Here is a 25,468-nt window from a genome sequence, read left to right on the forward strand (position 1 = left end):
CTTAAATCTTTCGGTGAAGAAGCTTGAATAAAAATGCCTTAATCTAAATATTCATGAATGTATTTTCCATTCATTATTATTTTAATGGCCAAAGTCGGGGTTGGGCCTAGATGTATTGTGTGCACAACAGTGAAACACCCTCGGTGTAAGAAGGAGAGGTACCGCAGGTCCTTCATCCCGGCCGCTGTCAGACTCTACAACGCCTGCACTACCTGATAGTGTTGTAGTTTCTGTTCCTGTTTTTCTCCCATCTACATCACACACTTTCTGTTTATCTTTAATATTGGTATTTATATTATTTTATTACAAGTACTTACTTTTCAATATTTATGGTCTCAGGTTAATATAATTTAAATTATGCTACCAACTCTTGCTTCTTTGCTCTAATTACACATTCAACTTAATTTTTAACGTCACTTACACCGCAATATTGTTTCTCTTATCATGGCAACCGCACTTTAAAATTCCTTTTGTTTGACGGCATTTTACTTACTCAGTCTACCATATTTTCATTGTCTATTTCTTGCCTTGTATTTCTTGCCTTGTATTTCTTGCCTTGTATTTCTTTCCTTGTATTTCTTGCCTTGTATTTCTTGCCTTGTATTTCTTTCTTGCTTACTTGTTTGTGTGTTATTGTTTTGTTTTTGTTTTATTGTTTTTTGTTTTTTGCTGTTGCTGCTATGCTGCTACTTGTAACGACAGAATTTCCCCGTCGTGGGATAAATAAAGTATAATCTAATCTAATCTAATCTAATCTACACCAGATCATTTTCAACACTCAGCAGACTTTCTTTTGAATGTTAAAAGAAGCCCTCAAAAATTTAGTATAGCATGCAATTTGTGACTATAGATCGGCATGGCTGCATTGTGAACTACTAACATACTGTCTGTTGTGCAATACCAGGTAGGAAATGCTGAAGATTATCTGGATATTTTACCAAGTACACCTCTGCAAAAGAGCCACAGTTTTATTTTCCATAGTCATGCAGCAATGATTGTTTCCTACAGTTTTATGGCATAGTTGTCCTGACATTTCTCTCTGACAAATGAATACAAACTATCAACCTGCAGGGGATTATCAAAGTCATAAGAACACATTGCCTGGGGAACCATGCATGTACACACAACTGTACACATGTTCATGGTAATCCATTTGTTGAGACATTTCACATTTCAGTGGTCATGTGTTGGACCACCAATCAACAGACAAACTCACATTGCCATACATAGAGCCAGGCTGCTAGTGTTGCCCAGAAGAAGAAAGACTGCATGAACAAGCTCTGTTCCTTGAAAGGGGCTCAGGGGAGTTTTCTTGTAAAGAAACAAAAGTTATGTTCACTTGCAGCATGAAAAAAGGGCCAGAGCAGCACAGCAGTGATAGACTTGCAGTCTGACTGATGGTTCACATTCAGTGTTACTCACCAAAATGCGCTGTGTGTTTCCTTGGGGTCTAACAAATGTGTCAAGTGCATTGCCTCCACCATCTAAATGTTTTTTTAAAGAATTTTAAATCCAGTATTCTTAAAGAAGAATTCCAGTCAATTTCAACATGTAGGTCTGTTTTTTGTAAATTTGGAGTCAGTAGAGAGAAAAATTAAAACAATCGGTGTTGCCTACACCGTATTATCCTCCTGCTAGAGTTAGCAACCAACAGGCTTCAACAGGGCAAGTTTTAAACCTGTTGTTAACCTCTAAACATGTTCAAAATGTCATTACAAGTGCCTACCCATGTGCAGTGATTCCTTCCGAGTGAACACAGCAAATCTGACTGCAGTAGATGTGACAGAAATGCATGAAAGTTGTGCTAATTCAGCTCTGTGTTGAGATCTCATGTTGAAATTGACCGGAATTCTCCTTTAACAGCCATGTTTGGCTTGCAGTCTTCGTCTTCCCTGCCTTGGCTGGAACATTGAAATCTTGACATGTTACCACCAATAGTGTGACAGAATTGGTAGGACTGCATTGCATTAGATGAACAAAACAAACCTACTCATTAAACCTTCAACTATGACAACACCTCATTCACATGCTGATATATCTCTTAACTTCCTATAGAACACTTATATCGAGAGTAAGAAGTGGATAATGAAAGAAATAAGAAAATGAGTTCACTGCCGCACCAAAGCCACAGCAAATAACATGGTTGTTGCTCGTCCACCCCATCAGCTTTTTCTCTGACCTAATCCTAAATTTCCCAAGTTGGCTCAGTGCCTAGGAGTTACTTTGCTGCCCACCTGACCCGGACTATTAACCCAGCGTGTTGCCTCCCTTGGTAACAAAAGCAGGTGAAATGCACAATTGGAATGTGAGGGAAAAAAAAGTATTTCTTTCTCTTAATTGTTTCTTTAAACACATTGAACATTTTCACTTACATCTGATTGGTCTTTTGACTGAACAACGAAAATTGATTGGCCTTTTAGTTTAGTCTATTGTTAGCCAAACAAAAGCAACAAGCCTGTATCAAAGCTTTTTTTACAGAAGCAATCACCAGAAGAGACATTTCTGTCATTACATGCTAATGTCATTCAATGTCTTTCCAAGGAAGCAGCACCAATGCAATTCAAGAAGTAACATCAAAGAAAAATACCAACCAATCACATTTCAACATGTATGCTGAATTATAGTCTGACAAGGAGCTTTGTTGAAGGAGGTATGGTATTTTTCTATTCTTAGCAGGGAAGCTCACATGGCACACAGCCGTTCTTAATAACCATCTTTAGTGCCAACCAAATGACTTATGCTGTGATTCTAGAGTTGAGCTTACCCTTCATCCATTCACTTCCTTATAATTCTTAAAATAGCTGTCAGCAGCTTAAAGGGAATCTACTTTCTGTAAGCCAATTGTGTTACAAAGCCATACAAGTTGAATCACATGGATTGTTAATTGTAAATAATAATACTAATAATAATACTAATAATAATACTAATAATAATAAATGTAAATACTTGTACTGGTGTGTATAATATGTAAACAGAGGTTATTAAGTATACATAGAGCATATTGCCTTGAAATACATTTTGCTCAAACTGAATATTGCTAATACATATATGTGAGATCCAGATGACAGTAGTGACAAATATGGTGAAGGCATTGGACTGAGCTGCTTCTGTATGTGACTTCCAAGATGTATACAGCACACACGTTATGGGCTGAGCTTAATACCAGAGTGCGGAACTTTTACATATAAATGAAGGTCTGTTACATTCTGTGTTAAACGGGTTCACTCAATGCTGATTAAACTAATCACCACCAGGTGTACCAGAGTTGTGGTGTCTGGTGGCTGTGTCGTCATACCTGTGCTGGCACACGGGAAGTATGCCAATGCTTATTTGTGCTCAGAACGAATAGTTTCCACAGCAACACCGTTGCGTGAACAGGGGTCTGTTTCAGAAAGCAGGTTTAGTAAAAACTCTGAGTTTGTTAACCCTGAGATGAGGGAAACTCTGGGTTTTCTGTTTCAGAAAGGGAGGTTATTAAGAGGTGCAGTAGGTGAAACTTTACCAGCTGACCCTGCCTATCAGTGAAATATCGAGCTGTCTAACAAGAGATATTACATAATAAGTTTGAGAAGCACACATAAACGACAATGACCTCCTGCAATGGACCTGGTCTGCTGTGCTGTTTCCTCCTGCAACTCTAATAAAAGTTATCTGTAAAACTACACAAGTTTGCAGATGACGTTGTGTTGTTCAGACTGAAACGAGACAGCATTTTGAGCTGTGCGTATTCTGGTACAGCCATGACAAGTTTATTTATATAACCTAAAATCACAGCTTTGTCTTAGAGGGCTTTAGAATCTTTACAGAACATATGACAGTCTTTATCTTTAGACTCTATATTTTATGAGTTTTTCTCTCCCCCTCTGGCAGTGAAAGTAATTACACAAACACTGTTGATGTGCTCAAGGAAAGAAGTGAGATTCATAATAACGCCATGTGGCTAGGGTCTCTCCACACTGCTTGCCATAAAACATATTGAGTAATACAGATAGACTGACATACTGTGTAACTAATCAGAGAGCCAGAAGAAGCAGGTACGCTGTGAAAAACTATTGGTTTAACATACTTTGAGTCTAAACCTGAACTAGGAGTTTACCCTGAGATGTGAAACAGAACAGCTGATTGGAGAGTAGTTTAGGCGCGTGCACCACCACAATAAAAAGGCAGCATGAATGGAGCAATGACGCTGAAGATTCACCATGGTAACAACCACAAACAAACTGGTTGGCGGAGAAACTCATGCCACATACAGCAAGTTTGAACATATATTTGGTTCCATGGTTCTTACTGGTTTGTGTCCAGGGAACACTACAAAAATGTAGGTGGTTAATGGTTTTGTTACATTCCGGAGAATGGTGGACCCAAAAGCTAAGAGAAAGTAGGCAGTGGAGTTAATAAAGATTTTAATTCCAAACCAAAAATATACAAACAAAATGGAGACCTGGAAAAAGCAGGTAAAAATAAATTCAAGAAGAAAAGGAAGTTCAAATAAAACTAAAAGTAACTGCAACCAGGAACATCGAGACCAAAACAGGGAAGACTAACAAACACGCCATCCAAACTGAAAATAGTACAATGATCTGACACGAGACAAGGGGAATGCAAAGACTAAATATTCAAGGTAACGACCAAACAAGGGACAGGTGACACTAGGGTTAGGGAACGCATCAAAGACAATCACAAGGGCGGGAAAACTAACAGACAGGAAGTAAAACAAGACAAGACAAAACAGAAAACCAAACTACTAAAATAAAACCTGAAACAGAAACATACACAACCGTAACAGATGGGTTAGTGATATTAGGACGGATAAGGTTATGTAACTGATAGACTGGGAAGAAAAACAACACCGCTCATCTCCCAACATATGTTTAACTACCTGTGAAGCAATACAGCTTTTTCATCAATGGCATCGTCGACGAGAGGAAATGCCATGTTTTGAGGGAAAAAAAGTTTCATATTCTGTCTAACATAGTTATTAAACCAACCCTGTTTTTTATTCATGCAGATAACAAACTGCTCTAAAATGTGCCTGATACAGACTGACTAAATGAATGGATGAGGAAATGAAAGAGCGTTGTGTCGGAGGGAAACCTGCTCCCGACCAGGTTAGGTTCACAGGCTCAGTTACCATAGTAACTGACTCTGAAGTTAAGTTACCCCTCTTTCTGAAACGGGCTGGAGTTATCTCTCTCTCAGGTTTAAAGGTGCTGTAGGTAGGATTGCAGAGACCCAGAAAATGTGAACATCAACAACTTCTCAGTCCCTTCCCCTTTTCTGCTAAAGCCCAAAATGGACTCCTAAGCCCCTCCCCCAACAAGAAAAAGAATGTGTGCATGAGCAGTGATTGACACGCATTAGACCCCCCCCCAGGCCCTGATTGGTGCATTTGAACTGCATGTAGTAGTACTTGAACATAGGATCAGATTCAGCAGATATGACAAAAAGTTAGTTTTCTAAGCTTGACTTGTAGGAGCTCTGTTATCATGGTGTTGAAATCCACCGCTAACAATTTTGGCATGTGTCATTCTGGGAGAAATTAAGGTGCAGTGACATGTTCAATATGTCATCACAGACCTCTGGCTTTACATGTGAACTTTAAGTAGTCTAACAGTGAGTCAGTGCCAGCTGGGAAGTGGATAAGGACAATTTTCTCAAAGCTGTTTGAACTGCAGAGGTCAGAGAAACATTGTTTTTTAGGTAAGGATGAGGCATTTATGATTGGAGAAGTAGTATATACAGCAGAATACACACTCTTGTCTGCTTCTTATTCCAAGTCATATAACTTCAGGACTTTTAAACAGAATTGCAAATAGACTTTCAATATCATTTTCAATGTTATTATAGTAAAGGAAACACTAATCATCAGCTACAATCATGCAGAAGCCCTCAAACGTGCCCCAATCAACTTACAGGGCTGTCAAAATAAGATAATAACGCAAATTCATTTCAATGGCACTATTTTTTGACGCACAATTAACGCACACGCATTCTGTAATTTGGGCCTTGTGCCGCTCCGTTGTTTGGGAAATCAGGAAGTGATGCAGCACCGCTGCACTCACCAGAGACTATGACATTTATCTCTGGGTCACAGAACATTATTTTGACATGCTTTGACTGTTATGAAGATAGGGGAAGGCATTTTGCCAACGTGTGCATCAAGCACTTTTGGCAAAGAGCCAGACTGTGGGACATTGAACACACTGATAGTGCACGCAACATGATTTCAGCGGCCAGGCAACTCCCATTCAAGCTTATGCCTCCACCGAGCATCACAGTTTTTCTCACTTTATTTTTTGTTTGTTTTAATTTATTTTTTGTATCACCCTGTTTTGATCCCACTATGAAGAAGGGGGTGTTTTTTGTGAGCCTTCCCACATGAGGTTAAACATAATTAAATTGATATATTCAGCTGACCAATGCACGTTTTTACTTGCACAATATTGTCTGTTGCTATAATGCACGAGTTTTATCATTTTGTGTTGAGCTGCGTAAAAAAATTGGATATTTAGTTAACCATTACAAGCGTAAAGTGGGACACTACATTGTGTTAGTGTTACCAAGTAATGCTACATTCAGGTCAATATGTCCATCTGTTGTTGCTTGATGGACTTGAGTTTGCCATATTATGCTTTGAGCACTTATTTTAGCATACATTACCTTGTTTTGTGTATGTGTCTCCTCCTATGTTGATAACAGCATTAAAGTACATTTAGAACATGGGTCTCAAACTCGCGGCCCGGGGGCCAATTGCGGCCCGCGGGATGATATTTTGTGGCCCCCTACTTGACATCAAAGTTAAGTGTTAGTGCGGCCCGCGCGTTCTGAAACTTTTTATCATTGCGCTTGTCACTTATGGGCTACCGTAGTAGTCTCCTGACAGTGGCGTAACGGTTGTCAAGCTAGCTAAGTACTCTTTGCGGCAAATGCCTGAGGTTTAACAATGTGATGTCTGTTGTTGTGAAATTCACTAACCATATCAGATCTAGGGGCTTATAGCACCGGCAGTTCCGCGCCCTGTTTGGAGGAAATAGTTGGGTTTTTTTGGAATACTTGATGCGGCCCAGACAAACCCAGACTCTACTTCCAGCGGCCCCCAAGAAAGTTGAGTTTGAGACCCCTGATTTAGAAGAAATAAACAATGTGCGATTAATTTGCAATTAATAGGGAATTAACTATGGATAATCATGCATCACGATTAAATATTTTAGCGATTGACAGCCCTAAACTTCACTCATAAAATCCCTAATATTGTCTCATGTTATTTTTTACCCCCAAAAATTGCCAAATTCCAGTGGCCACTAGATGAAGCAGGCCAGTGACAGAGTGAGGCAAAGACTTGAGCACCCAGCTGTCTGCCTCTGTATCTGAAGATGAAAGATTTATTTGTTTTCTCTCAGAGAGGCTGAGCAGAGTGCAAAGAAAGCATCTTCTTCCTCTATTCTCATTGCCTCCAGTTCTTTGGCCTTAACTGACCTGCTCAGAGAGAAGAATGGAAATAAAAAAAGAAAAGACTGGTTTCAAACTGAAGTCACCCAACAGTATACAGGGGGGCTTCACAATGCTCAACTTCTCAACAGCTTCTTGTGACAGCTAGAAGTGACGTTGAAAAAAAGATAAATTAAACAGCAGAGGGTAACATAGCAACAGCTTTTTACTTCCTCTAACAATTGCTTTGTCATCCAAACAAAATACACATTCTGCACAACCACAGTGACAAACCTTTAAAAAAATAAAATATATCCCATTCTGACCTAACTCATAATAACAGCAGTTCCATTTCTGATATGAGAAGCCACAACAACAGTCAGAACCTATTTTCCCCACACCAAAAGCAGGGAAGGGGAAAAATGGTGTTGGTTGAGCAGAGAGCGCTACCAGGATGCAAAAATTGGTCACCGCCTGTGTTCCAATGACATTCCAGCCTAGACGATGTGTAATCAATGGCCTCGGGTCAATGTAATCACCCGGGGAGATTAGCGTGCTTTCAGGGAACACACACAGGTTTTCAGGCTGATAAGCGGAACAAGGCCTGTAATAACATGATGACTTAGTTAAGTCGTGGTTACACATGTTCTGCAGCCTCCACTGTGATTTGCAACTGTGGATGAGAAGAGGTTTGTCAATAATATATATTAATATATTAGACTACTAGAGATTTTAAAAATTTAAATTTGAATTAGAGTTGAAAAGATAATGTCAAACATGATCTGGTTCCAGCTTGTCAAGAGGGGTGAGTTGCTGCTTGATTTTGTCTTGTGATCATAAACTGAGTCACTTTGGAGGAACTCTTGGAGAAAAGTAACGGGACATTTCTATGATGTCAGCTTGGCCTTAGGGAAATTGTGATGGTTAATTTGGACTATTTTCTGACATGATAGAGCAAATGATTAATAATAATAATAATAATTATAATAATAATTGCTAGTTTCAACCCTAATTTAAATCTAACCTGTTTCTACCTAAGTAGATGGCATTATGGAAAGAATAGGGGTTTTCACAGATGTCACTCTTTCAATTTAAATTCAAAAAATGATAAAAATGCAGCTTGAAATTAATACAAATAATTCAGCAGTATTGTGAAGAATAATATTTATGTAGGGGGAAACTGTCTAGTTTTACAGAAAAGCAAGCTCAAAGAGATGTTATTTATCAATATGTTATTATTGTACAATGCCAATTATTGTCTTCGGATTCAGAAACATGTCTTTTACAGAGCAAGTGTGTCCTATTAAAATATCCTCCCTCCTCTCTTATTGAGTGTTGCTGTGGAGCGTGAGCTAAATAGCTGAATGGTATGTAAATACAAATGTTAATGTGACACCCACACTGAGCATTGGTGGCCACTCAGTTTTGGGTGGGAACAACAACAGCAGGCTTTGGCAAAATGTTTCTGCTGCTGTTGATGGCTCTTATTAAAATTACAAATACTGTAACAGTGCAAGCCAGCTGCACACAACAATATTGGTAACTCCTTCAAAAAGTATCTGTTCTAAACAAAGCATTTCCCGTGGGAGGTTGTAAATGACAGATGTGACAACAATGGCGGGGGACAGAAGAAACCTTAAAAGAGATCAGTGGTTGGCTGAATGCAGCCCACTTATGTCAGCGTCTGCCAATCAAATCCACACGATAAAGTAAAAAAAAATAACAATAACTTAAATAACACCATAAGAAAAAAAAAAGGATTAAAATCCAAAGAGGAAGACTATACATTCAGTGTTTAGACCCTATACTAGATTTACTGTCCATTCTTTGTTCAGTATCCACTTTTAATGCAAGACACCAAACAGAAACCCATGAACTATTTTGAGTCTTTTTTTCTGTTATCACTGAAGATGAACACAATTAGCAATGATGTAATACACAAGTCACTCAAAACTTGACAAATACCGTATAGCACCAACACAATGGGTTAACTCTACCCACTGGGTCATTTTGACCCAATGTTTGAAACACTGCTCACATAAACTGTCACAAATCTGTTAGTTGTACAAAACAATGAGCATTCAAACCTGGAAAGAAGTTATAATATATAGTTTGTAATACTGTAAGTAACATTTGCATTTAAGTGTAAAAAGAGCTAGAGTACACCAGGTAAATAACCCAGCAGTAATATAAAGACTAACACAACCAACCACCCAACATTGTTTGGGTGGATTTCTACTCTTTGGTACTGAGTAAAGTTAACTCAGCATTGCATTGGTTCTATATTTTGATGAAATTATGACCTAATATTTTTAGTGTGCAGATACAAATAATCAATGTACCAGTACATATTACTGTTATAATGTGCCAAGATATTGCATAAATGCCAAAATGTGCAGCATGTAAATAAAACAGAGACAACATGACAGTATTGCACAAGTTACCACTTGACCTAAACCATGTAATGCTATAATGCTTTTTAATTACCATTAATGCAGCTGTGCAGCATTTAAATTCCAGTTCAAAGTTACTCCAGCCATGACGTTTGTGTATAAAAGGCAGTCTAATCTGAAGTGGATTGTGAAAGGTTAAAGACGGTTGGTTCAGATGTTTCAAATTCTATATTTTCTACTCCCTCCCCTTCCACTCAAGTGAACTTAAGGTGTCTGGTTTGACCCCCTGGATAGAAGTTTTTTGACTGACAGGTAGGTTAGTAAATATAAGCAGACTCTGTGGAGTTTGCTTACATCACACTGCGATATTTCTGGCAATGGTGTTCAAACACCCTTCAACCACTTGCTGTCATTTGGAGCCCAGAGTGTAAAAGACTGCTGTTACTTTACATTGGCCTATATTGTACATGTATGTAAGCACAACATTTAGTGTGTCAAAGTGAAATGTGAATTTTCTGCATATTCACTATATTAACAATATGACCCATTTTAACAAAATGTAAAGAATAATATTACAGAGCATTGGGAACAGAACAGTCCTTTTTGTATGTGTCCACGGTCACAAAAATGTGGACATATATGAGCCGACTAAAAAACAAACAGATTCAGCAATTTCCAGCCTGCGCCTAGTCAATGAGAAGCGATGGACCATTTGGCAACAGCAAAGGGTTGGTGTTTGATTTACCAGCAGCCAAGTCATCATTTTAAAAGGTTGCACATTCATCTGTCATGTGGGCTTTTATCATCCAGCTTAACTCTGAAATAAAGCACCATGAATTCATATTGCAGCTCAAGAATCTTCATTTAAAGCGCAATCTCTGATGTCTAGAAAAGCTTTAAGCAGATCATAAAAGTGGAGACTGTCCTCAGCCAAAACAAATTACATAAATGTTCTGATCGCTCAAACACGGAATGTAAAATTCCGTTTCTTGGGTTTTATTTTTGTGGCAGTTAGTTGTGATAACATTGTTTTCTTCAGAGTAATGTTGAGATCTGGGAACACAACCACATTGCTACAGTGAAGTCTGATGGAGAAAAAAACAACTAGCAATCAGACAGTAGACAATCAGATTTACTAACAAAATTATCTAAACCATTTTCTTGGAAGTAAACCACAAGGGAGTGCACCCAAAATGTTGGTATCAGGGTTTCAACTGTATACGATTTTCACGATAACCACCTCAAATATCACAGTATTATGGTATTACACACTTATTTTATTTTTTTTTATTTTTTTTTTGGGACTTGGAAGTCTGTAAACTTTGATGGGTGTTTACAATGGAAAGTCTTGATTATATTGTATAACTTGTCTTTCTTTTTTCTTCCAAACAAGTTTGGTTAACCTGGGATTTATTTACAACCTGTCTGATCATCTCGTTGTTCTTTGTAATTTTCTTTTATTAAATGTGTTGTGTTGTGAGATCACAGCTCTTAATTTGAGTTCAATGTTTGTATTACCGATAGTAGTAATGGCCAAAACTATAAAAAAATAAGATCCACGTTGTAATAAACTAGAGTTTGAAACTTTCTGACTTTGACAATCCCCAATAAAAAAGGAACATTTCCACACCTCTACTTCCAGTTCTAAAGGTACAATCTTGCACTTCTGCCTTCCCTTAGAGTCAAGCCTTTTTTCCTATAACTTATCCCATTTGTTTACATTTTCAATTCATTCTTTGCTGTGCTATGTCTAAACCCATCATCCTGTTTACACATTAATAGCACCCTCATCCATTGAGTTGGCGGGTCAGAAATAGTTGAGAATGTGTTGAAAAAAGACAAAAAATTATTAGAATGAAAAAAAAATGACTATGATGTTCTAATAATCAAAATTCAAATTTCCACCCCATCTTAAAAAAGATGTTTTTTTAATGGAGAGTATGGCGCCATATCTGTCACACAGAATGACCTTAGAGGGAGAGCACAAGGTTTTGAGAGGGTAATAAATATAATATGAATGTGGTGGATAGGATTGCATGAGTGGTTGTGTTAATGAGCAAGTGCAGATGTATTTGTGATGTGTCTGCAAGAATCAAAAGCCTTTCTAAATATAAACTACATTTTCTTTAATCCCAGTAAGCAATTTGTGACTTCTTGGAAGTTATTTGTTCTGCAGTGAAATAAAACAAAGCCAACAGCTTAACGGAGCGCATTGAGTCTGCACACAAGCCGCATTACAGAACCACAACAGCCAGCAGTGCGTCACAGAAACGTCATGCTGTGTGTACCTGTATGTACGTGAGTGTGTACTGTATGTGTGTTCTACAGTATATGTGGGTGTTAGTATGTGACAGAGAGTGGCCATCGGCAAGAGGAAGGTATGAGAGGTGACCAATCACATGGAGGTAACACAGTGCATAACTGAAGGAAAACTTTCCACCTGGTTGGAAAATACTTAAAGGCAGGATATTTAACAATTACCTGGTGTATAAGGAATACACATTACTGTGGGTAATTCAAAACAGTGTCAGCGGAGTCTGTATAAGTAGGACAATTGCCATTTTTTAGAAGAACAAGTGGTTCAATTAACCAGTTTGTTCATGGTGTTCCATCGCTAGAATTCGGACACATGCAGGTGGATATGGGTTAATGGGTTGCAGTTAAAAAAAGTTACGTATACTTTATTATCTCGGACTCAAAGGAATTATGTTGTATATTACTAATTAATATTACCAGATGTTTATCGTTATTTTTTTCAAATGAAGGAACAATCATCGCACGCAAATCGTAGGAAGGGGATTAGGGTCAGGACAACTGTGAATAACAGAAACACCAAACACGTATGAAACGTGAAAAAGCAGACGTGGCCATTTAAGACTGTGACTCGCACCAGTAATTATCTAAAGTTGGTAAAATGGGTAGAGAGGAGAGGAGGTCAAATTGAAGCAAAAAAACTTAGTAAAAAGCAGTAAAAATCGCGAGTGCACCGGAAAAAAGACGTTACTGCAGGATCGCATAATTAAGGATTTAATGGACTCACTAATGACTGTACTATTATCTGCCTTTTGTTTTAATGGGGTTCGAGCAACACAGCACAGTGTTTTTTAAATCTACTGATACAAAAGTATTGTTTTGCATCACAGTCACAGAGAGCTTGTGCTGCCAGAGACACAAATGTTTGCCATGCTTACTACACAATGATAGGTTTAACATAAATATATTATTACATAATGATCATTAATAATCATGTATCTCAAACAAGTTTTAAGTCTCTGCAGTCAAACCTGTGGTTGCCTGCAAGGTTAGAAATCACCTAAGAATTTAGAAATTAGTCAGCAGTTATTTAAAGTATACCAAATGTGTAGTATCAGTGTAATAAATGAAAAAAAACATTGGTCTTTGGATATGCTAAACATAACATCAAACTGGACTTTATCTGTATAAAAAATAATCATAAAACGCTGAAACTTTTGTTTGTGGGAAGTTCAGGGAGTACATTATCTAAAATCAGCAACATGTAGTTCGAATTTGCATAAAATAGCTGGAAATGCTACTGCAGCACACAGATAATAGGCCTGTTATTTTCTCTGCTACTTGATTAGCAAAGCCAGCAGAGTGAAGCAGCACAACATTCAACACGCAACCTCACAGCAACTCAAGTCTGTTAAAATGCAAAAGATAGATATTTGCAATTACAGAAACCTTGGTGTGTAATCAAGGTTCAGTGGCCTGACACAAAACAACCCAACTGCACTAATTGACCTCACCGAGCTAAACCTCCTGTCACTCCAACATTTCACATAGGGGAATGATAAACATATACAGTTATAATACATATGTCCTTCTTCAGTGTATTCAATATATCTACAGTATGACACCTTTGTCCTTGTACTATATGTGTGTGTAGTACAATGTCTACTCTGAATCCACTGCTGTTTTTCTGAGAGCAATGAAACGCAAGAATTAAAAACCAAACACCATAACACAAAAAAACACCACTGTGTCTGTAATGTCACATACAAACCTTCTCCTTGATGGCTCTCCAGTGACCATACCTCCAGTAAGAGCTGTCCTGTCAAACATGCTCTGTCCCATGACACGTGCCAGCGCTGTAAACATAATCCTTAACGAGTTACATAACCAGAGAGATTAAAATATGCATCCCATGGCCAGCGCAGGTCTATATGAGACAGAGGCAGAGAGAAATTGTATGTGGATATGAGTCTCACTAAGTAAACTTGTCAGATTGCGTGTTTGATGCCTTAAAATGACACTGAGTACCAAGTTTGAAACAGTAAATGTTTTATGGCCCCTACAATTTAACACATTTATTTTCCACTGAAGGGTGCTGTATACCTTATCAAATCAATGACAAATCCAAGTTGTGGTCGAATGTTCAGAGTTGTGAACCATATTAGACTTAAAGACAAAGTAAAATGTAAAAAGACAAAAGTAAAAAGTTTTTTTTGGGGTAAAGTAAAGTAAACTTAGGAAATTTGTGTTTGGTCGATTATTTCTCTGTGGTAACAATGCTTTTTGGCAATAAATCTCATACCGTTGGAAAGCCTGTTTAGTTCCCTTTCAAATGCTGCCCCATTTGCAAGAAACAGGCATTTGTGGGACGAGCAGCAGAACTGAGTGGGTTGCGCCCATGAAAAATATGCCAAATCTTTTCTGCCAATGGCAAACAGCTTATTCTGCCATTGACTCATTTGGTGTTTGGTGGATTGGATGATTGAAGTTTGAAGAAACAAGACATATTGTCAATTTAACAATTTATTCATTTCACCAACAGGAGCCTCAGTAGCGTTTGGAAGAACCATACACAGCCTGGCACCACCGCCTCATGGTGGTTACCAGCCTGGTAACACACTGCTGTGGGATGGCATCCAATTATTTAACCAGCATTTGTTGCAAGTCAGCCAACGTGGTTGTGTTGGTAACTCTGGCACAAGCAGCACACCCAAGCTGATCCCAAAAGTGTTCAATGGAGTTGAGGCCAGGACTGCTGGTTTGCAAATGTTTTCTGTTTTAACTGGGCCTCAAATGTGCCTGCCTTTGTCAATTATGTTTGGTCATGTTTTATTGCATCATTTAGTGTTCCCCACTATGTCTCCAGTTTGTAACAAGGTCATTAAATGCCAGAAATTCAAAACAATCTAATAAAGTAAAACCAGATTTGAATTCCTATGTCAGACGAGCCATGCAGGGCAGGCTAGAGATTTTAAAAAAACGTTCTGTCTGTCTGCCTCTGTCAACCACAAAAACACAACAACACACACACACACACACACACACACACACACACACACACACACACACACACACACACACACACACACACACCACACACACACACACACACACGTGTACGTTTCACTACTTAAAATCCTGACAAATTGAGTCACATAGTTGAAAAGGGGTTCCTCAAATCCAAACTGACACCAGGGGTGCCCTTGAGCAAACCACTTAACCCCCAGCTGCTTAATTAATGCTGCTCAGTAACCAAATGTTTAAAAAAAAAAAACTGTGGAAATATCAGGCAGCGACCCAAAGTCAAATTTGTGTAATGACATGAATGGTAAGTAAGGTGTTGCTGAAAACAGAATATTTATACTTGGCAAACCCAGAACTAATTGTTTAAAAAGCATAATTTATCACTAGTAAAACAAATTATATATTTAGATGTAACTGCTGCTAAGAATAGTGATCAACCCAGGAACACTCTGGTTTCACCATCAGAAGTTTAGGAATCTTTCCAGCACTGATTAGCTAGCACCACACTTGATGCCAGCAGCAGGTGTTATCATTGCCAAATGCTACTACTAAGTTAATGAATATAATATATATACTGAATATGGAATTCTCCAACCCGACAGGCACATGTGAGCACAACAAACTCAAACCTCTAAACAACAAACACAAGAACAACAACCAATCTACTGCAACTGAAGTGTGGGAAAAACTTCCCTCTGACTGTGGAAAGTGAAGACAACTTTGAGAGCAATTAAAAAACTCAATTACACTTGAAGACTTGGCAGTAGATAAAGCAAAGCACAATATAAACAAAACTATCGTATACAGACAGAGGATGGTGGGTCACATAAGAGAGGACGTTTGCTGATACATATTTGTGCAGGTGAGTGATAACTCTGCGTCTATGTAGCAGTGCTTCTCACTCACAGCAGTGCCTCTTTACTCACAACATGCTAACTGGCAACATAGGATTCCATTCACTACGCTAAGCTAACTAGCGGCGGCGCTGCCAGTGTTGCAACGGACTAAAACAATGCATGCACTGAGACAAAAAATGTGTTGGCCCACCTATCTACAGACTGCTAGGGGAGACCGTGATAAGCCCTATTTTAACAAACGGTGGAGTATTCCTTTAAGGAAACCCTTTTTCCTTTATTGCTCTCCAGTGTTGTCTATCATTTCACATGGGGCAGCGAGCACCACCTAAACCTTATACTTGCTGGCAAAATCATTGAAACTCACGACCTCCTCTTTTCTCAGGCTGTCCATGACCTGGAGCTGTGTCTCTTCTTCCTCCCAGGACTTTAGTTTCATATTAAATTCCTGGGTTACAGTATTTTTTCTCTTCCAGGAGGACTTTGTCCACCATTTCAACAGACATTTGATTATATTGTAATCTCTAAATTGTATGCCCAAGCCATTATGTGGTGGTCACTGATCTGTTACAGAAGTGTCTTTGTGGAGGTCATTATTGTTGTACGAGGGTTTCATTGTGGATTAAGCATTTCAGTGTTTCTATTGAGTTTCTCAGTGTGCTTGAGGAAGGAGTTGCTGGCTTGACAGAGGGAAGCGTTAAGGGTGATAGTCTGCTCTTGCCAACTCCTTTTTGTCTGCCAGTAGAAAAAGGCCTTTTTCTGTCATTAATGAATCCTGTGTGTCTTTCTTTTTTCTAAAAGAAGGATTATTGTATTTCATAATAAAAAACATCTTAATAAGATGTAGTCCCACTTCATCTAAAAAATATTCTTCAGTTTTTCCCCTCACTTTTTCTCGCTTCTTCTCTCTCAATCCTCTCCTCATCCTTTGCACCACCCTGATAACAGCCTTCCCTTCCCTTGTTCGCAGGATGTAAATACCTTGTGTAAATTGTATATTACTAACAAGATTAAATGGTATTACACCACCTGTATAATAAACAATAAAAGGTACATTACTAGGTCAATTTTAAACATTATGCTAAATGAAATGCTCTTCAGGGAAACTACAATTATCATGTCAAGTGTCTCGAATCATAAAATCCAAATGAGATTTGAGACACATTCACTTCACATTTATGTGTCTCCGTTAGCCAGATTAATCTGGTTCCCCATGCTACATGCCAACTCCAAGTTGACAAATTTGGTGCATTTAATAAACTCCAAATAATATACAGTGGTGTGAAAAAGTGTTTGCCCCCTTCCTCATTTCCTGTTCTTTTGCATGTTTGTCACACTTAAGTGTGTCGGAACATCAAACCAATTTAAACAATAGTCAAGGACAACACAAGTAAACACAAAATGTAATTTGTAAATGAAGGTGTTTATTATTGGTGAAAAGGTGAAAAAAAATCCAAACCATCATGGCCCTGTGTGAAAAAGTGATTGCCCCCTAAACCTAATAACTGGTTGGGCCACCCTTAGCAGCAACAACTGCAACCAAGCGTTTGCGATAACGTGCAATGAGGCTTTTACAGCATCCTGGAGGAATTTTGGCCCACTCATCTTTGCAGAATTGTCCTAATTCAGTTACATTAGAGGGTTTTTGAGCATGAACGGCCTTTTTAAGGTCATACCACAACATCTCAATAGGATTCAGGTCAGGACTTTGGCTAGGCCACTCCAAAGTCTTCATTTTGTTTTTCCTCAGCCATTCGGTGGTGGACTTGCTGGTGTGTTTAGGATCATTGTCCTGCTGCAGAACCCAAGTTCGTTTCAGCTTGAGTACACAAACAGATGGTTGGACATTCTCCTTCAGGATCTCTTGGTAGACAGCAGAATTCATAGTTCCTTTTACCACGGCAAGTCTTCCAGGCCCTGAAGCAGCAAAACAGCCCCAGACCATCACACTACCACCACCACATTTTACGGTTGGTATAATGTTCTTTTTATGAAACGCAGTGTTCCTTCTACGCCAGATATACTTGGACACACACCTTCCAAAGAGTTCCACTTTTGTCTCATCGGTCCACAGAATGTTGTCCCAAAAGTCTTGGGGATCATCAAGTTGTGTTGTGGAGAAATTGAGACAAGCTTTGATGTTCTTTTTGCTCAGCAGTGGTTTTCTCCTTGGAACTCTGCCATGCAGGCCATTTTTGCCCAGTCTTTTCCTGATGGTGGAGGCATGAACGCTGACCTTAACTGAGGCAAGTGAGGCCTGCAGTTCTTTGGACGTTGTTGTGATGTTTTGTGACCTCTTGGATGAGTTGTCGCTGTGCTCTTGGGGTAATTTTGGGCGGCCGGCCACTCCTGGGAAGGTTCACCACTGTTCCATGTCTTCGCCATTTGTGGATAATGGCTCTCACTGTGGTTCGCTGGATTCCCAAAGCTTTGGAAATGGCTTTATAACCCTTTCCAGACTGATAGATCTCAATTACTTTCTTTCTCAATTGTTCCTGAATTTCTTTGGGTCTCGGCATGATGTGTAGCTTTTAAGGATCTTCTGGTGGACCTTACTGTGTCAAGCAGCTCCTATTTAAGTGATGCCTTGATTGTGAACTGGTGTGGCAATAATCAGGCCTGGGTGTGGCTAGAGAAATTGAACTCAGGTGTGGACAACCACAGTTATAGTATGTTTTAACAAGGGGGGCAATCACTTTTTCACACAGGGCCATGATGGTTTGGATTTTTTTTCACCTTTAATAATAAACACCTTCATTTACAAATTGCATTTTGTGTTTACTTGTGTTGTCCTTGACTATTGTTTAAATTGGTTTGATGTTCCGAAACACTTAAGTGTGACAAACATGCAAAGGAACAGGAAATAAGGAAGGGGGCAAACACTTTTTTCACACCACTGTAAGTATGTCTAGCCAATCTGTGATACTATCAAAGGGCAGGATCAATGGCACATTTCTCAGAGCACATTCTGAAATAGGCTGATTTAAAATAGTATATGTATAATCATAAAAAAAGCTTTTTTATTTGGACATGTAGGATTTGAAATGAACACAATGAATGCATTCTATCTTTAACAGGACATACATACTAGCAACAATAATAAGCACGGCAGAGGAATACTGTGTATGAGCTGTCTGAATGTAAGAAGGTTCAACATTTAGTGGGACTCCAGGGAAGTTCTAGCTGGGGGACTTTTGTAAAAATGTAGCATCAACATCAACTTTGACTGTCCTGTCATGGGTGATTTATGTGTATTATCTCATGCAGGAGATAAAGAAAGACACAGAAGCCCTGAGAAGTGTAGATGAAGAACAGTGAAGGTTTCTGATAGATACAGAGACGGGTTGAGTTGAGTTGATATAACCTTGTACTGTACTTACTGTGAAAATAATCACATCCCTGAAGCAAAAAACAATGGTATCTGTGACTTGTAGATGGACACACACACACACACACACACCACACACACACACACACGCACACGTACACACACGCAAACACACACACACACACACACACACAAACACACACACACAGGTCAGTCAGCTAACTCAATGAATTAGAAGAGGTTTTAAAACAATTCTCTGTTTGTCTCTCAGCCAGAAAACATTATAACAATCTTTCAGAGGTTAAAATCCAGACACAGTGATAGCCAACTATGGCTACATCTGAGTTACTCTAATGATGAGATCAACACAGAAACAGTATGGCATATCCTCTTAAGCTGAATTCCCTTGATGGTGCCATTAGGGGAACAGATATGTGGAGACAATGCTGGTTAATTCTAAAACACAAAGAGGAAGAGATCATTATACAGTATATTAAGAGAGAAGAAGGGGACATGATAACACAGCGGTTTTCTGTCCTTTCCTGGTCTCTCATATGCGCGCGCATGCATGCACGCACACACACACACACACACACACACACACACACACACACACACACACACACACACACACACACACACACACACAGATGGATCAATACAAGCTGTGGTGAGAGAGGTCATCCCTGGTCTGTCCTTCAACCCCTGGACAAACAAGGACATCAGAGTGCACTCTTTGGCAATGGGCCACATCGCACAACACAGCAAAGACCTTGCAACCGCAGCATTTATTCCCAATGAACCATTAATCAGTCCAGCTGAAGTGCTGAAGTGCACATATGGGCATTCAGCATTTGAACATCTTATAAATGGTACTGGTAAAACATGAATCATACCAAATGCATGAAGAGCTTTTGTACAAAATTCATCGAATAAAAATGTAAAAAGATACCTCTTGAATTAAGACTTTGTTGTGTATGTGTCCTTGGGTATTATGTACACAGCTAAACATTCACCACTGCACTCTACATGCAGGAAAGTACCCCATTGGGAGCTCTCAACAAAACGGAAAATGTAACCGAAGTAGAACCATAGACTGAATATTGAGGGTAGAACATACACATTTTTTGTCCATAAAGTTTCAATATTCTATTTCTACAAATTAAAATATAAATAATTAATAGAGTAGTTCAATCATTCAATCATTGTCAAATAGGTTGTAAAAATAAAGCATTCATTTACTTTCTTCCCATTTATCATTTCTCTGCTTTATACTCCAATTCCAACTATTTTTTATCCTAACATTTATTAAATCATTAATCTTTTCATTTCCCATTTTCCCTACATCAACATATTTCTCTTCACTTAATGAGACAAAACAGCTCCTGTAAAGTTTAAGTTTTCAATCCATCATTCTTGTACTTCCATCATTTAATTGTTGATTATATTTTTTTAGTACTATTATTGAATCTGCCAAGCAACTAAAAGTATTTAATGAAGATTGTGGAGTAAAAATTACAACATTTGCGTCTAAAATGTAGTAAAGAAGAAGTAAGAAGCAGAAAATGTAACCATCAAGTAAAGTACAAGTTACTCCAAATAGTATTTAAGTACACTTTAAGAACATTTAATTAGTTGTTTTCCTCCACTTCAATCAGGTGTACATGAAAGAAAACGTTCTAGATTTTCTTTAGATTCCACCGTCATTTAATAATCGTACCAGAAGATATCCATCACTATAATGTCCTCAAGAAAACCATGCGATGTTGCCACAATACATGTTGCGCTTTGAGTAAAGTACTTTTTCTTGATCTTGTACCTAGCTATTTGATTAGAAAGGGAAAGGTTCAGGCCCATTCTTTGAGGGTGTGTACAGTCACTCTGGGTGATTAACTGGGGTAAGGAAATAAAAATATAAGTGGCAGGAACCTAAAGTGGAAAAACTACAAATGTAAATCCTGACATTTACTTTGGGTCCAGAAAATAACTACAGTGTGTTAACATGGTGCAAAAGACAACCCTATCTCACGTCAGTTCGTTAAATGGTCATGTGATTTTGATTTATTATTTTATGTCACGATATTCGCGTTTGTCACATGTACATTTCACAAACTGCCATGACGCTGGTCTGCTCTATCAGCAAACGGGATAATGAAACGGCAAATGCCGGGCACAAGGGAAAGACAAAGATAACTGCAACGAGCGGGACACAATCCACGGGGTTAAAGTCCTGTGTTGTTTAAGCCGGCCACCACCCGACCAACCCCCCGTGTAGATTTTCACATACTACTCACTATCATAATCGTTCTGTGATCACAACAGACTTGCCATTCAAAATCATTACTTTAAAATTCGTAATTAACACGCGAAAATAACTACATTAACGTGATCTGTGCACAAATTAATAGATTAAATAACGTGACAATTTCACGTACTGCCATGATGGGATGCAAAAGACTGCGAAAACACTTTGGAAGAGATTCCACCCACCCAGTATTTTACCAAAATGTAATGATAGTAATAAACGGCACCTTAAAAGCAAGCTACATTATTCTAATTTTTAGAAAATTAAGACTTGTAGCAGCTCTATAGTGTATGAGTTCATTTTAACATTATGGAATTGGTACAAAAAAGAAAACACAAATGGTGCCTCCTTCAGTGGCTGGTGATGAGTTTGCTCACTTTAAGCAAGACAACTGATAAACAACAACTGATAAATTGCCAAGCCAGAGAATTAAAGTAAAGACTATTTAACATTGCCTAAATTCTTTTATTTTGCAAAAATTAAAAATGACTTTCCTGTTATTACTCAAGATCATGTATGCAGGTGTAAGTCTCTGATTGTGTCTTGGTTACAAAAAGCTGGTTTCGGATCCTTTTTCCATTTACATTTTTAGATGTTTAGAGTAGTAGAGAAGTAGAGAAGAAAAGGCATTCCAACAACACCAAACTATCCCTTAAGGCATCTAGAGACACCAAATGTCTCCATCAAATACCACACTTTTCAAATTAGCATTTCTTTTATGACTCAATTAAGCTTCATAATGTTCCGCAGAAACAAACAGTAGTGTGGAGAAGAGAGGGCTGTTGAGCTCGCCGGCCACTTATTTACTTTAGATTGTGGGACTGGGAAATGAGGTCTCAGTTAGACACCAGTTTGATGAGAGGCATTGCTAATAAAGAGCGTGCTATGGTAGACCTCCCTCAACGTCTATGCACACAAACCGTTTACATCTTTAAAATTAACTGAACATTAAGTGCTTTATAAACATCTGTTAGTCGTGTATTGTCCTGTATCTGGGACTGCAAATGGGATTGCAAAAAAAATAAAGGTTAGAACAATTTAATAGTACATAAGACTGGTCCCATGGTTTGTGTGTCCAGTTGCGATGGTAGGTACAAATAGGGAAAATACATGACTCATTCTGCACCATAGTATTTGTCACATGCAATAATTTGTATTGGCCAAGTGTGACTGAACTCCCTATGGTACTACTACCGTCCCACTACTCGTCTTCTTGTTGACATTTTGCACTAACTGCCTCTATTTAGCATTTATATGAATACAAGATTGTTTGATTGTGTTATGTATTTATGTTAAAAAGAAAAAAATCAATTTTTTTTAACTCCCAGATTGCGATGTTAGTATCTGCCTTTAAAATCCAATATTCGTGAGGCTATAATGTTAAGCCTGTCTAGGCACATTTTAAGTGTTTGTTTCTTTCTAAGATACAAGATGTGGCTTAAGGTTCTTTTTTTGTCAAACTACTATTTCCAAGGTGAAGAATGAACCTTTAAGCTCAACATGTCTTCATGTGTGCAGTTTTAAACCTATTTATAAACTATTTTAAAAATTGGAGGTTATTATTGTTGTCAAATACATTAATTACCACCTGTCCTAATGTCGACTAGTGTGTTATAACCTTTAGTATAAAATTTGTTTGTACATATTGCATACACTTGCTAAATGTTTAATGAGTAGTGTAAATGTAGTTGAATTTTAATCACTTTAACTACATCAAAGGCTCTTGATGCAATTATTAGACCCATGCAGGTGCTAAAGCTGAGCTTCATACAATTTTAAAACTGTAAATACTGTGGTTGGTTTATATTTTAATAATTATGCAGCTTTTTAGTAATAGAATGATCCAAATGTTGCACAGCAATTCTTTATCTGAATAAGTTAAAATGCATTTATTGTATTTAATTATCATCATTCATTAAAAAGTAACCACCTCCAGCATAAAAAGATCTAATCATCTCCATATCATCTTGTGACGCAGCATAATGTGACTCAGCATGATTTCATTCTCCTGAATTAAAAACTCCAAAACCTACAGTGTTAACACATGTGTCAGTCATACCATATGTGTCAAGATAAACATGACTGAGGAAGTGTACAATGTGTTTCAGGCATACAGTGTGAAGTCCCCCATGAATTTAACTGTGTAAAAGTGAACTACTGTGCTGAATGTTTATTTTTAGGAAAGGATGTTTAGTCCAGCGTGTCCAAAAAACGACTGAAAAAAAGCTGTGACAGAAAGCAGAGACCTGACTGCGTCACAGCTGCGATTCACAGCATTCCTGCTAAACTAACATCAAAGCAAACACCAGTAGTTTTTATTCACATTTTTACAAAGCAATTTACACAGAAAAGCAGGTATGATGAACGTGTGCAAACATGTCATTCTCACTTACACACAAACAGAAGCACACAACTGAAGTAATTATCAATCTTTTCATATTTGAGAAAAGGGCTTTCTACCAAGTGACAAACAACATTTTTCACTTTACTATGCCAAATCCTTTGCTGTCCTCCGTTTACATAACAGCTAAGCATCAACAAACAGCAAAACACCACATCACTAATTGTCTGAAAACAACACTATGACAGCTGTGAGAGTGAAATAAAGAAACTCTGGAGCTATAAAGCTCTGTAAAGCCAAGCGGAGCAGCAGAGTTTGGAGATAATTATATGTAAGTTCATCACTACCTTTCACATTTTATTTGATAATTTGCTATAGAAATATTGATTATAGCCAGTTTAAAGTAACACAAAAGCCTGCAATAAATAGGCTACTACAATGATTGAAAATCATAATGATTAGTTTAATCGTGTAAATGCTGATTCAGCAGTATTCACAGTAGTGTTATCTGATCTCTCTTTCTTTGGTCGCCTCTAACTTCTGCATACATCCAGCCGAGGTGTCAAAAGTGTTCACATTCATTACTCAGGTAGAAGTATAGACACTAGGGGTTAAAAAGACTTCTGTAGAAGTTGAAGTATCAACTCAAGCTTTTTACTCAAGTAAAAGTGTAAAAGTACTGGTTTCAAAACTACTTAAAGTATAATAGTAAAAGTAACGCAAGGGGAAAAAAATAATATCAATATTCTTTTTCAAATTAGACGGCGAGTTTTGGAAGCAAGTAGCTTGTGGTACTTGTGTGCGCAGAGCTTGCACTGCATTCGAAAAGAGTTGTTTTTGCATCCAACCATTTTGAAAAATTCTCATGCGTTCTTTTTGCCTTTATCCATCTCCTGCTTTAGCAGGGGAAGCCTATTTTGCAGACATAGTCTTTCACATTGGTTATGACAGAGGCTGTGGGCCACAGAAGGTATGTGAATACACTATATGTCTGCAACTCCCACTAGGACCCAAATGACTGCAGCTGAAGATGAATGAGGTGAGATAATAGATGGCTGAATGGAAAGAAAAGTGCACACAGTATCACACAAACACACACACTGATGGCTGCTAGTCATCACACAAGAGTACACACATTCAGCATACAAAACACCACAGGTTGATGTGTATTTTTTCGCATTCTCATACAGCGTGAACAAATATTTTAACTCACCTGAAATATGCAAACTGACACTAAGAAATAGCCACACATTTCTGCTCTATCTCTTTGTCTATTCGGGGTAATACCCTTTGGACAAACAGTAAGGAGGGACCAGGGTAGAGATGGGATAAAGCGGCAGGGGGGTTAGAGGAAGGATGGATATAAACAACCAGATTAAGGAGACAATCTGCACCATAAATCTGCAATATTATCTGCTACAGGCAGCAGGAAGGGTAAGCCTTGTGTGAAGTTTCTACTCTCATCTCTGCCTTAGCCTCAACTTAGGATAAAAGCTAATCATTTAGGTCTTCGTAATCAATCTTCAGACTAGCAATACACTT

At 38.2% G+C, this 25,468-nt stretch overlaps 1 protein-coding gene across 4 annotated transcripts in view; it reads right to left on the reverse strand.

Annotated features, from left to right (window-relative positions):
- Positions 1–25,468, reverse strand: part of pde1cb (phosphodiesterase 1C, calmodulin-dependent b) — a 106,713-nt gene that overhangs the window by 29,736 nt on the left and 51,509 nt on the right. The window lies entirely within an intron of this gene.

Source organism: Etheostoma spectabile, chromosome 12, assembly GCF_008692095.1.
Source record: "Etheostoma spectabile isolate EspeVRDwgs_2016 chromosome 12, UIUC_Espe_1.0, whole genome shotgun sequence".
NCBI classification, from domain to species: domain Eukaryota; kingdom Metazoa; phylum Chordata; class Actinopteri; order Perciformes; family Percidae; genus Etheostoma; species Etheostoma spectabile.